The sequence below is a fragment of the Gymnoscopelus braueri genome, assembly GCF_963280865.1.
Source record: "Gymnoscopelus braueri genome assembly, chromosome: 2".
NCBI classification, from domain to species: Eukaryota; Metazoa; Chordata; class Actinopteri; order Myctophiformes; family Myctophidae; genus Gymnoscopelus; species Gymnoscopelus braueri.
The window spans coordinates 16,037,507-16,051,382 of NC_137604.1; the positions used below are offsets into that span (position 1 = coordinate 16,037,507).

The following is a 13,876-nucleotide window of genomic DNA, read 5'->3' on the forward strand; positions in this document are numbered from 1 at the left end:
AGGCTGAAACCTTGAGGGTCAAACGTGCCAATAGAGAAACAGCGCTTTAGTGACATAGTAAAAACATACCCTCCCCCTCATTATAATAACACAACAGGTGTGGGCATGAGGAGGAGGAGGGACTAGGACAGGTGGGTGGTGCTAAGGTGGTGGAGGAGGTGCTAAGGTGAGAACCAGGTATACTTAATGAACTGGAGGCGTGTCCACATAAAAACATAATTTTAACAATTTCTGTACACTTTTTTGAAAAAAATCTTCCTCCTAGTATAACCATAATACCTGATGATTATGTTTTAGGGGGGGGGGGGAAATCACTGAAAATCACGGCACCCCGTCTTTAATAAAATGAGGTGATTTTCTGCATCTGGAACTAATGATACGTAGCCTGCAAGTTGGTTCAGTGAGTATATACTCCAGAGGTTACACACTGCGGTTATGCGGGTGCATACGGATGCTTACTACAACGCTATTACGCAGACCACACGTCATAGCTGACGTGTCAATCAGCTGATCAATCAGCGGGTTATTTAAAGGGATATTTCACTTTCAAAAAAACTTTGGGTCATTTTATCGTCTACACAGGCTTTTGTGAGCCCCCCAGACAGTTTTTAAGTTGCTTGATTCAGTATTTAGATATTTGATATTCATTTAATCAGACACGCCCCCTTCCTATACAAACCCATTATAACTTCAAACTCCATTTTTAACATGTTAGATTCATCAAAAACACCCGTCCTTGGTTCTGGTGACTCACCCTGCCCTCCTAATAACTTTTTTCATTTATTTTTAATATTTTGTTTGGAAGAAGAAAAAAAATACAATAAAATAATAAAACTAGAAAATGTGCTCCTCGGAGCACAAGTCTCCGCCAGCGGACCCGTGCTATTTTAATCAAATGAAATCACCTACCTTATCTCTAACCATAGTTCTTTAGGAATGTTCTAATTTACGTAAAATAGAACATGTTACTATATTATAGCAATTATATTATCATAACAATAAGTAATGAGATACAATAAGTAATGAGATACAACCTCCGTCAGGGGAACAGACAATAATACTAATTTACTCGGAGGAAGAGGAAGAGGAAGAGGAGGAGGAAGAGGAGGATTCCTCCTCCTCGTCTTCATCCACCTCATCAGTAGTGGAGAACTTACGGGAGGACACGGGACGGACAGAGCGCTGCTTGGGACGACAGCTTGGACAGAACCAGTCTCCTTCCAAGACAGACAATGCTCTGTTTACATTGAAGCAATCTATCATATGGGAGTCGTCATAATTGACTGGTTTGTTCAAATACTTGTCTGTCTTCTTCATCTTCATTGTCTTGAACAGTTTCAGCAGTTGATTGGTGTGTCTGATCAGCTTTGGCCTTCTGCGCCTTTGTTTGACCAATGTTAGGTGTTCTCAGAGGGACACACACACGCATGGACGGGTGATTTGGACTAGAAGATACTGTTCCAATCAAGACTGATTGATCCTGTCTTACCTCGCTTCAAAAACGTAAACGTTTTTTTGAAGTGACACACCTATTTATAGAATTGTATTTCGTCATGCATTCCTCTAGCCAATCAAAGGCATTGGTGTCAACATATTAATACGTATTAAGATTTCGGTCTTGTTGTGGGATCAATTCAACTCTAGTCCTCTTCTGTGTTACTGTTGTAGATGAGTATGCTTTCTTAGCTTTGGCCTTCTGCGCCTTTTCTTGACCAATGTCAGGTGTTCTCAAAGGGACACACACACGCACGGACGGGTGATTTGGACTAGAAGTTACTGTTCCAATCAAGACTGATTGATCCTGTCTTACCTCGCTTCAAAAACGTAAACGTTTTTTTGAAGTGACACACCTATTTATAGAATTGTATTTCGTCATGCATTCCTCTAGCCAATCAAAGGCATTGGTGTCAACATATTAATACGTATTAAGATTTCGGTCTTGTTGTGGGATCAATTCAACTCTAGTCCTCTTCTGTGTTACTGTTGTAGATGAGTATGCTTTCTTAGCTTTGGCCTTCTGCGCCTTTTCTTGACCAATGTCAGGTGTTCTCAAAGGGACACACACACGCACGGACGGGTGATTTGGACTAGAAGTTACTGTTCCAATCAAGACTGATTGATCCTGTCTTACCTCGCTTCAAAAACGTAAACGGCTTTTTGAAGTGACACACCTTTTTATTATAGGATTGTATTTCGTCATGCGTCCCTCTAGCCAATCAGAGACATTGATGTCAACATATTGACACGTATTAAGAGTTCGGCTTTGTTGTGGGATCATTTCAACTCTAGTCCTCTTCTACGTTACAATTGTAGATGAGTATGCTTTCTTAGCTTTGGCCTTCTGCGCCTTTGCTTGACCAATGTTAGGTGTTCTCAGAGGGAAACACACACGCACAGACGGGTGACTTGGACTTACTGAAGGTACTGTTCCAATCAAGTCTGATTGATCCTGTTTTACCTCACTTCAAAAAGTAGGTGCTTTTTGAAGTGACACACCTATTTATAGAATTTTATTTCGTCACGCGTCCCTCTAGCCAATCAGAGGCATTGGTGTCAACAAATTGACACGTGTCACGTGGAGCTTGCCCAATGTTAGCTTGGCTAACAATGTTTGCTCACACAAAGCGAAAACATATTCTCCACCTTCGGCGGAGACAATAAAATAAATGAAAAAAGTAATCGAAAAAACATGGCCCCCTCGCGTATTAGGAGGGCAGGGTGAGTCACCAAAACCAAGGACGGGTGTTTTTGATGAATCTAACATGTTAAAAATTGAGTTTGAAGTTATAATGGGTTTGTATAGGAAGGGGGCGTGTCTGATCAAACGAATATCAAATATCTAAATACTGAATCAAGCAACTTAAAAACGGTCTGGGGGGCTCACAAAAGCCTGAGTAGACGATAAAATAGACTGAAAGAGCGAGCCCAATCGATGGTCTTCCTATTGTATGGTATTTGTGGTAACACTTGCATGAGCCAGAGACTATTACTCCAATTAATCCATTCCAAAGTTAGCAAACATTGTTTTCATATCCACATGTTGAAGCATCTTTGGGTCCACTAATATTCAAGTATATGTATCATGTGGGGGAACATATCAACACGTTTGAGGTTTCACTGGTTTTATTTTGAAGAAGAGCTGAAGGAAAGGTGTCTATCTGAAACCTTGGATTGGATTCTTCATTGGATTTACCAAAGCTATACTGTACTCACTACAAGGACAATTAAAAAAAAAGTTCATATTAAAGAGGCTTAGCCAAGGCTTGTGATAGGCGTACAAGGCAATGGACATATGCAAGGATTTCCCAAATATGACAGACGATTAAATTAATCGATCCTCATCGTGTGCAGCTTAGAAGAATGCAGTGTCTTGGCACATGGACTCCTATATATAGGCTATGAAGTTATAATTATGGAATGGTTTGGTTTCATAGTGTTCATTGCTCGTAGCCTACAGCGTCCATAAATAAAACTGTTGACTTTGTGGTTTCTCCTCAGTAACACCTACATAAGCCAGAGATGGTTCGGGGGACAACTATTACTCCAATTAAATCCATTGCAAAGTCGGTAAACATTGTTTTCATATCCAAATTTTTAAGTGTCTTTGGGTCCACTAATATTCACAATAAGCAATAATAAGAAGTTAATTTCATTTTAATACAAATATATGAATGTGTGTTGTAAGTATTTTGTATGGTAAAAGTAGTACAGAGCAATACATAATAAACGTTCAAATTGATTAACTTTGAAGTGACTGAAAATATTTGTCAATGTTGTCTGTTTAGAGCTGTTTTTCCTGTGTGTGTGTGTGTGTGTGTGTGTGTGTGTGTGTGTGTGTGTGTGTGTGTGTGTGTGTGTGTGTGTGTGCGTGTGCGTGTGCGCGCGCAGATATATGTAATTTTCTGCTTTGGTAAGCCTATATTTTATCATGTGATACTTCTGTTGGGTGAAATTATATTAATGCACTGACATCATGCTCCTTGTGAGTCGAACCGACCGGAGTTCAAATCCGACTCCTGTCATGTCTAGCTGTCTCCCCTCTCTCTCTCTGCCTTACAGTTTCTTATAAAAAACATAATAAAAAAAATAGAAAATTAAACCTGCATGTTTCTGCTTCACTTGTGGTCAAATTAGAACCACCAAGGTTTTACTTTAATTTAGCAATTTTTCTAAATTACAGCTTTTAATAGGCTAATGTTGGTACAGTATTAGTTGACCATATACTCACATGATATAAATAGTTTTTTCAAAGAACACTAAAGACAGAGCAGTTGAGTTTTGTCAGGGAAATGATTTGCATAGAGAGGAGACTTTATGTTTGAAGGACACACTTCAGTGCTCAGGGAGAGTTTATAGGTCTGCAAGTTGAACCCTTCATGACTGAAGCTTGACAAAGATTTACAAAACCATGTCTTTGACCATCATCCTCATCTTGACATGTGCTGTCTGCATTCAAGGTAAGACAGACACATTCTGTTTACTGATCTATTCTAAAATCTATTCTGATCATCACATAATCCCATCATATAGAAGTTTATACCGTTTACCTTAGTGATTGACAAGTGAGGATTAATTTTAAGACCAGAACTTGTCAAACACAAATACTTTAACTTGATTCATGTATTAATTTTATTTTATCTAACAAGGATAACATAATTTAAAATGTATGTTCAACTAAGATAAGAAGACATTTACAGAATATCTGATTATATATTTTGTTTGATTGTTTGTTTGTTTGTTTGCAGAAACATGGAGCCAGGTCACAGTGACTCAGACTCCTTCAGTGAAATCTGTTAATGTAGGAGACTCAGTGAGTCTAACATGCAGACTGAGTAGGACACCTAATGGTTGCAGCACTCCTTGTTTGTCCTGGTACCAACAGAAGTCTGGAGAAGCTCCTAAACTCCTCATTTATGTAGTTAAGACTCTTCAGTCAGGAACTCCATCTAGGTTTAGTGGTAGTGGATCTGGGACTGACTACACCCTGACCATCAGTGGAGTCCAGGCTGAGGATAAAGGTGTTTACTACTGTATGATTCGAGACCTTAACAACAGCTTGTACTCGTTCACACAGTGATACAGAGTCGTACAAAAACCTCCCTCAATAAAAGGGGAAGTGACAGGAGCAACTCAATGGGACATCTCATAATCACTATGATAAAAGATTCATACTGTATGAATTTAATATGAAGAACTCAAAGGAGTTATAATCATGAGAACTGAATATAAATAGAGGAAAGAGTTTACATGATCTTGGATAATGTGTTTTGATGACATTTTCTGAATATAGAATATAAGATATATTATACTTGGAAGACAGATATTCATATAAACATATGAGTTAATTATTCATACATACAGTATATTTTTCATGTACATTTTTATTTCAACAAGTACATAAGTATTTAGAGGGGGGGGGGGTCATATCAGCACGTTTGATGTTGACGTCACAAGCAACCTTTTAAATAGCAAGTGCTACTGGTAAAACAAGATGATTGAAGAGGTTTCACTGGTTTTATTTTGAAGGAGAGCAGAAGGAAAGGTGTCCATCTGAAACCTTGGAATGGGTTCTTCATTGGATTTACCAAAGCTACTGTACTCACTACAAGGACAAAGGACCCGGTTCTCATGTCTAAATCAACCAGGCATGAATCAGCAAAAGGTTTCTATTGGTTTCTATATAGCTACTTATTGGACATGTCATAGGAGCCAGAGCAGCTGCAGTTTGTTCATACAGTGGTAGCCTGGCAGGAGCCATGCACATAGCATGCATTCTTCACTGGATTTAACAAAGCTACCGTACTCACTACAAGGACAATAAAAAAAACAAACAAAAAGTTCATATTAAAGAAGGCTATATCACGCATTATCAATCATGAAACCTTAATTAAAAGAGGTGACAGCTTTTGTGCATCTGGAACTAGGCGGACAAGGCAATGGACAGATGCAAGGATTTCGCAAATATGACAGAAGATTACATTGATCGATCCTCATGGTGTGCAGCTTGGAAGAATGCAGTGTCTTGGCACATGGACTCATGGTAGCTATAATTATGGAATGGTTTGGTTTCATAGTGTTGATTGCTCGTAGCCTACTGTACAGAGCCCATAAATAAAACTGTTGTCTTTGTGGTTTCTACTCAGTAACACCTACATAAGCCAGAGATGGTTCAGGGGACAACTGTTACTCCAATTAAATCCATTCCAAAGTTAACAAACACTGTTTTCATATCCACATTTTGAAGCATCTTTGGGTCCACTAATATTCACAATATAAGCAATACTATAAAGTTCCTTTCAATACAAATATATGAATGTCTGTTGTATGTATTTTGTATTGTAAAAGTAGTACAGAGCAATAAATAATAAATGTTCACATTTATTAAGTCTGACAAGATTTGTCAATGTTGTCTGCTTAGAGGTGTTTTGCTAGTAATAAGAATAAGAATATAGCCTAAGTAATGTGCTCACATGGAATTTAACGTGAATTGATGTTCATGCACGCACGCACGCACGCACGCACGCACGCACGCACGCACGCACTCACGCACTCACGCACACACGCACGCACGCACGTACACACGCATGCACACACACACACACACACACACACACACACACACACACACACACACACACACACACACACACACACACACACACACACACACATACACATACACATACACACACACACACACACACACACACACACACGTGTAATTATATTAATGCACTGACAGCATGCTCCTTCTGAGTCACAAGTTCCCAAGTTCCGAATATCATGCCTTTCTCCTCTCTCTCTCTCTGCCTTCAGTTTCCAATCGCAAAACGTAATAAATAAAATAGAGCTCATAGTAATTGAAATACTAGCCACATTAAACATGTATGTTTCTGCTTTATATCTGATCTGTCTAATTAAAATCACCAAGTTTTAGTTAAATGTATTTGTCAGCTAAACACAGCTTTTAGTAGGCTAATCTTGGTACAGTATTAACTCACCATTTACTGTACCTCACATGATATAAATTGTTTTCTCAAAGATCACTACAGACAGAGTAGTTGAGTTTTGTCAGGAAAATGATTTGCATAGAGAGGAGACTTTATGTTTGAAGGACACACTTCAGTGCTCAGGGAGAGTTTATAGGTCTGCAAGTTGAACCCTTCATGACTGAAGCTTGACAAAGATTTACAAAACCATGTCTTTGACCATCATCTTCATCTTGACATGTGCTGTCTGCATTCAAGGTAATATTTACACATTCATTTATCTACTCTAAAATTGAAATGATCATAGCATAATCCCGTCATATACCAGTTAATACTGTTTAGATCAGTGACTGACAACTGAGGATCAATTTAAGACCGCAGAACTTGTCAAACAAAATAACTTTAACCTGATTCATGTATTAATCTTTTATATCATCGAACAAGGATGACATCATTTCAAATGTAGGTTCAACTAGAAGATAAGAAGACATTATTTTATAATATTGTGTTTGTTTGTTTGCAGAAACATGGAGCCAGGTCACCGTGACTCAGACTCCTTCAGTGAAATCTGTTAATGTAGGAGACTCACTGAGTCTAACATGCAGACTGAGTAGGACACCTACTGGTCAATGCAGCCCTCCTTGCTTTTCCTGGTACCAACAACAGTCTGGAGAAGCTCCTAAACTCATCATTAATCGAGTTAAGACTCTTCAGTCAGGAACTCCATCCAGGTTTAGTGGTAGTGGATCTGGGACTGACTACACCCTGACCATCAGTGGAGTCCAGGCTGAGGATAAAGGTGTTTACTACTGTATGATTGCAGACTATATCAACAGCGTGTGGTCGTTAACACAGTGATACAGAGTCGTACAAAAACCTCCATCAATAAAAGAAGAAGTTACAGGAGCAACTCGATGGGACCTCTCATATTCACTATGATGAAAGATTCATATGAAGAACTCAAAGGAGTCATAATCATGAGAACTGAATATAAATGCAGGTAAGGATTTATTAACATTATTATCTTGGATAATGTGTTTTGATTTGATTGATTAAATATTTTATTAGCAGGTTTGTTAGTACAGGTAGTACAGTCTAAGGTTATGCCAAAAGGGTAACAAAAAGTCCCAGACGGCTTGTTTCCATTGTGGTGCATTGTACTCAATTAATCAGTAATACATAATAGAAAAGTTGTGCCAGTTGTAAAGCAACCAGGCATGGATCAGCAAAGGTTTCCACAGGTTTGTGGATAAAACAGTTGATGAACCCTAAAGTTCTTTTGTGAAATAATGATTGATGGACTTCGAATTTATTATCAATGTTTTTTTGTTTATTTGGAACTTGGAAAACACAATCAAACAATATTCTCAATGACATTCTACATTACACACTTTAGTATTTCACTACCTGTGTGAACAGTAATAAGTATTTACAAAGACATATCTCATTGAAAGTAATATAAATAACAGATAATCATGTTTCCTCATTAAAGCATGAGTAAATGATCTTCAGTGTTATTACAGTATTACAAGCTGTTCAGTAAATTGTGAGTGAGTGGTGGTTGAGTGAAGTCATTCATGTGGAAAGGAGGTTTTTGCACGATGGTTTCACCAGAATGAATCACTGTGGTGGACTTTCGGTGGAGGCACCAAACTCATCATCAAAAGTAAGTACTGATTATTTTGTTCCATTTGTCTTCACACTTTATTGACAACTGACCCGTGTTAGGATTTGTTCTAAAATTGTGACTGAAGGATTTTGTTCCAAAAGTTTGTCAATTTATATTATTTTTGAAGAAAAGCGGCATGTGGAATTGACTGCACTATTTAAAATAATTCCTGTTTTATTTAATCAAAAGTGCAGAATCTGTAAAGCATTTATTGTAGATATATTTGACAAAGGGTTAGGTTATTTAGTTTTTACTTGATTGAATAGTGAATTGAATCATCACGTGAATAAGAGCTAATTGTTTATTAGATGATAGATGACTCAATATCCTTATTTATTTAATTACAAACGTAGTATTCTGTATTGCATGTTCAATTATAATAGTAGTAATTATGGAAATTATTATATTGCATTTTCTTTACATTACTTAATCTAGTATAAAATCCATCATTTATACAATTCTAAATTGAAATAAAAATATTATAGAGTGAAGAACTTACTTAGTAGTAAGATTCTTAGTAAGTAGTAAATCATTACCAGTATGAATGTCAACAAATGGCTCCAATCTACAGTACTTAGTAGTTAATTATTGTTTTGATCGCTTTCTGTACACTATAGCTGTGTGTGTATGTATGCTAGTCTGATGTACTAGGTTAATCATTTTAAACCCTATATACTTAAATTATAGACCCCCAGGGGTCTATAATTGGTCCTGTCCTTTTTTTTTCTGTACTTAAAATCAGTTTCTCAAAAGTAGACAATATACAAGCCCACAACGCAATTTGAGGGCTTAATTAAATGTAATAGAATCGTCTGTTTCTCTTTCTGTTCAACAGTATGCTCTCTTCCAAATGTCTTTGTTCTACAAATACTAATAATGAACTTCATTATTGTGTCTGTGTGCTGCATCTGATACTAGTTGTACATACATACATACATACATACATACATACATACATACATACATACATACATACATACATACATACATACATACATACATACATACATACATACATACATACATACATACATACATACATACATACATACATACATACATACATACATACATACATACATACAAAGATAGAATGCATTGCCTCTTTTTTATCTGTACTATATTGTGATTGTGTGACAGTTTTTAATTTATAGTTTTAAAGTAATATGTTTATGTTCCAATGTCTGCTCTTTGTTTCAATGTTTTGTTTGTCAAAGACTAAGGAACACAAAGTATATATATATATATATATTGAAAAAAAATCTGAAATTACAAAAAAATCTAACTAAGAAATTCAGAAATGTTCAATAACTCCCCAAAACCCATAATAGTGAAAATAGCTGATCTATGTGTTGTAATGTGTTGTGAGCTGGCAGATCAGCTAGTTTCACTATTTTTGATAGGGTTCAAGTGGTTACTTCACAATGGTTTCTTTTCTGTACGTTTGGGTCCTGGAGAAACACCAAATTTGGGTTTGAGCTGATATGAAGTTGATATAATTCATGATCTTCTTTTCTGTCCAGCTGGTGCCGTGGTCAGGCCCTCTGTCTCTCTGCATCCTCCGTCATCTGAGCAGCTCTCTGCTGGGGACTCAGCCACCCTGGCCTGCCTGCTCAGTGGCTACAACCCCCCAGAAGTCCAGGTGAGCTGGGAGGTGGACGGGAAGGAGGTGACGGCCGGGGTCCTGACCTCAGAGGAGGTGGAGAAGAACGGCCGCTACGGCTGCAGCAGCACCCTGACCTTGAGCAAGGCACTGTGGGAGCAAGGGGAGGTGTTCACCTGCAAGGTCAACCATGAAGGAGACACACTGTCCACTGAAATCACCAGGGAACAGTGTGGGAAGTAGAGATGTGTTCATACAGCGCTGCTGTGGCTTTATAGAAGGAAATCAAAAAGTTAATAAAAATATATGATGATAAGTAATGTCACTGTTTGTTTGTCATTAATCATACAGCGCTTCTGAAAAAAATTATGGCTTCATAGAAGTAATGAAAAAAAGCGAATAAAAATATGATGTTAAGTAATGTCACTGTTTGTTTGTCATTAATAATCTCACAGAGGCAGAGAGCTGCTTGTGCTTCTAAAACAATGACTGTTTCTTTGTTTATGTACGGTCAGCTTTAGGAAAGAATACTGTTTGCCTCACTTAAACCTAATGTGAGATTCTGTTTATTTTTTAGAAATCAATACAAAACAACAGGATATTGTTGATTTAGGTTCTCAATTATTTTCATGTCAAGGACCCCCAATACAAACCCCTTAAGGACCCCTGGGGGTCCCAGGACACCACTTTGAGAACCACTGCATTAAGAAATGTCATGTTTAATATCTACACTCACAGTGTGGGCTGTAGAGAGTTGCTCTATACTGGCTTTGCTCAATGCTAAAATGTAATGGCCTTCATAAAGAAAAAGCTAATAAAAAGAAATGATGATGAAGTAAGCTTTCATTAATAGTACTCTTTACACTGTGGGTTATAAAGAGACACTTATGATTGGATGATTACTTCGTTCAACACATGAGGATGTATGACTTTATACCTGTAGGAGAAAAAAATAAATAAAACATATGTTAAGCAAGCATGTTTGTCATTAATGTGGGATGATTCCGAGAATTAAGTTGATTAAATAATCTAATTTTGTTTATCTTGAATACATGTGCATTATTTCATTGATTACATCAAAGTAACAGTTCATATTATCAAATATAGTGGGTCAAACATTAAGTTGTATAAGGTTTGATTCCAGGTAGATTATTTGTTTTTAAAATAAGCTAGACCTGAATATATTAACCACATGGACCCTAGCGTCCCTATTCTGGGGCAAACATTTGGCACAAATAGCAAATCTACAAGCTCACAGCACGTCACATTTTGACCGGTTGTGAGGTTGTAGATCAGCTAAAAAGGTGGTTAAATACACACTACAAATAATAATAATTTTGCTGGGGACCACCTGGAACCCCCTTAAGGACCCCTGAGGGTCCCAAGGACGTTACTTTGAGAACCACTGTTCTAAATGCAGTGTGAGTCTTGGGGGACACGTGAACATCTGGGAGCAGTGATGCAGCACAAACCACTGTACCATGACTATGTGTAAATCAAAGACTAAAGGGAAATACCACTCATTTAAACAATTTATCCAACGATATTATAGTTAAAGTTGCACTATGTAACTTTCCTCTTCTACCCTGTATTTGAACCCGGTTTCCTGCGCAAGTGCTGAAAGTTTTACCATTGAGCTAATAGAGCCTGCCTGCTTGCTCAGGGGATAAATTTAATCTTGACCATCAGGTCAAATTGGTGTCAGATCCTGTGTCTAGGTGAGACATGAACTTTGACACGATCTAAATGTCTCAATAGAAGAGCAGGAAGTCAAAATACAACCACCCCAATTGCATAAGTTATATTGTATTAACATACTCAGATTTTATTAATAAAAAAGTGCCGCTTTAACTAAAACTAACTACCTAAAAACTAGAACTGAAACAACAATTTAGTTAACCGAAATAAAATTAAAAACAAGGCTTTACAAAAAACTATTACTAAATGAAACGTTATCATGTTTACAAACTAAGTAAAATAAACTAAAATCACAGAGGAAATGTCCTTAATGTTGCCAATATTTCATACATAAGCCTACTGTATCATATTTTCAAGAATCTTTCAAATCTTAAAAAAACTAAGCCTTCTCAATAAATTTAAAAAAACGTAACTAAACTACCAAACATACTTCAAAAACAAATTAAAACTAAACTGAAATAGAAAAGAAAAAGTTACAAAATAAAAATGAATGAGTCGATTATAAAAAAAATAAAAAAATCAGTGAATTAAATCAGTGAGTTTCTATCCAGTATTGTTGTGGATCAGAACCATTGTCCACTCAGAGTCAGAACAGTATCTTGATCCACATGAAGTCTGTTCAGTGTGTGAATCTATTCCGGTCACATGGAGAAACCAGTGAACCTTGAAGATGCAAATCTTAGTTTGATTCCTCTGGGACAACTGGCAGGCAAACAGTTAGCACCGTTTCACTTTCCATTGAGCAGATGTTAGAGTTTCACTGCTATTTTGATTGATTGATTGAATACTTTATTTAGAAGTTTGCAGAAAAAAAGCACATGTACAGTTTAAATACAAGGTCAACTAAATAGGATTAAAAGCCCATGAAAGCCTAATGGCTTGTTTCAAATGGGGTTTCAAATGGGGTCCTTATGTACTCAATTCATAGTGCAGGTCATGATGTATAAATTATACTGTATTCGTTGCTGTCCGGCAGGAACCAGCTAACTCCATTTTTCCGCTTTTGCATTTTTTTCCATAAAATAGTGCTATTGAACACCCTTTACGTCTGTGTGTTGATAAAAAGAATATTGAACCAATGAAAAGTATTAAAAAGCGTTTCTGACAAAACCAGCTAACGCCATTGTATCCTCAAACTTTCTGCTAAACCAGCTAACTCCACCAAAGGGGGGTGGAGTTAGCTGGTTTTGGTGGCTCCACCCCCTTTTGACCTCCAACCTCATTGTGAGCTTGGAGGTCCATTCAGCTGTTCTTATCAATGATGAACAAAACCTTCTAACTCCATTTTTGTTTTGTTTTTTTCATTTCCTGAAAAATGAACATTTTGGAGTTAGCTGGTTCCTGCCGGACAGCAGAGATATACTTGATACTGACACTGTCACCGTATGTTATACTGTGAAAACCAGCTTCATTGAGTTGAACAGTACACAACATTCTAATGCATTATGCAGGCCAGAGGGTTTCCACCTTATGAGGTCAATGAGATGAGATATGAGATCAAGTAGTATGAGATAAGATAAATATGATCATTATTGTCACCCGAGCATTCATTATACTGTGTTGCCCGATTACTTATGTATATTGCATGCATTTGGAGGTACAAGTACTACAGAGCAATAAACTATAAATGTTCAAAGTCGTGAACTCAGTTTGTCAATGTTGTCTGCTTAGAGGTGTTTTGCTCTGTTTTATCCACTAGGGGGAGCAAGAGTATACATTAATATTGAACCAATAAAAATATCAAGAGGAGCTTGTGACTAAACTATTATTGTACACTACTGGTCCTGAGAAAGTAATGTGCAAGCATGTAAATGATAAATACATTTATATATATATATTATATATTAATATAATACACTTTATTTGTGTAAAGTTATACACATTTCATACAAAATGTATGCAAAGCAGGAAACAGAT

General features: G+C 37.0%; 1 gene segment (V, D, J or C); it reads left to right on the plus strand.

Moving 5' to 3' along the window:
• Positions 1-7,139: 7,139 nt before the first annotated feature.
• Positions 7,140-10,922, plus strand: LOC308074467 (immunoglobulin kappa light chain-like). The segment is given in 4 exons: positions 7,140-7,247; positions 7,513-7,834; positions 8,618-8,655; positions 10,182-10,922.
• Positions 10,923-13,876: the final 2,954 nt, after the last annotated feature.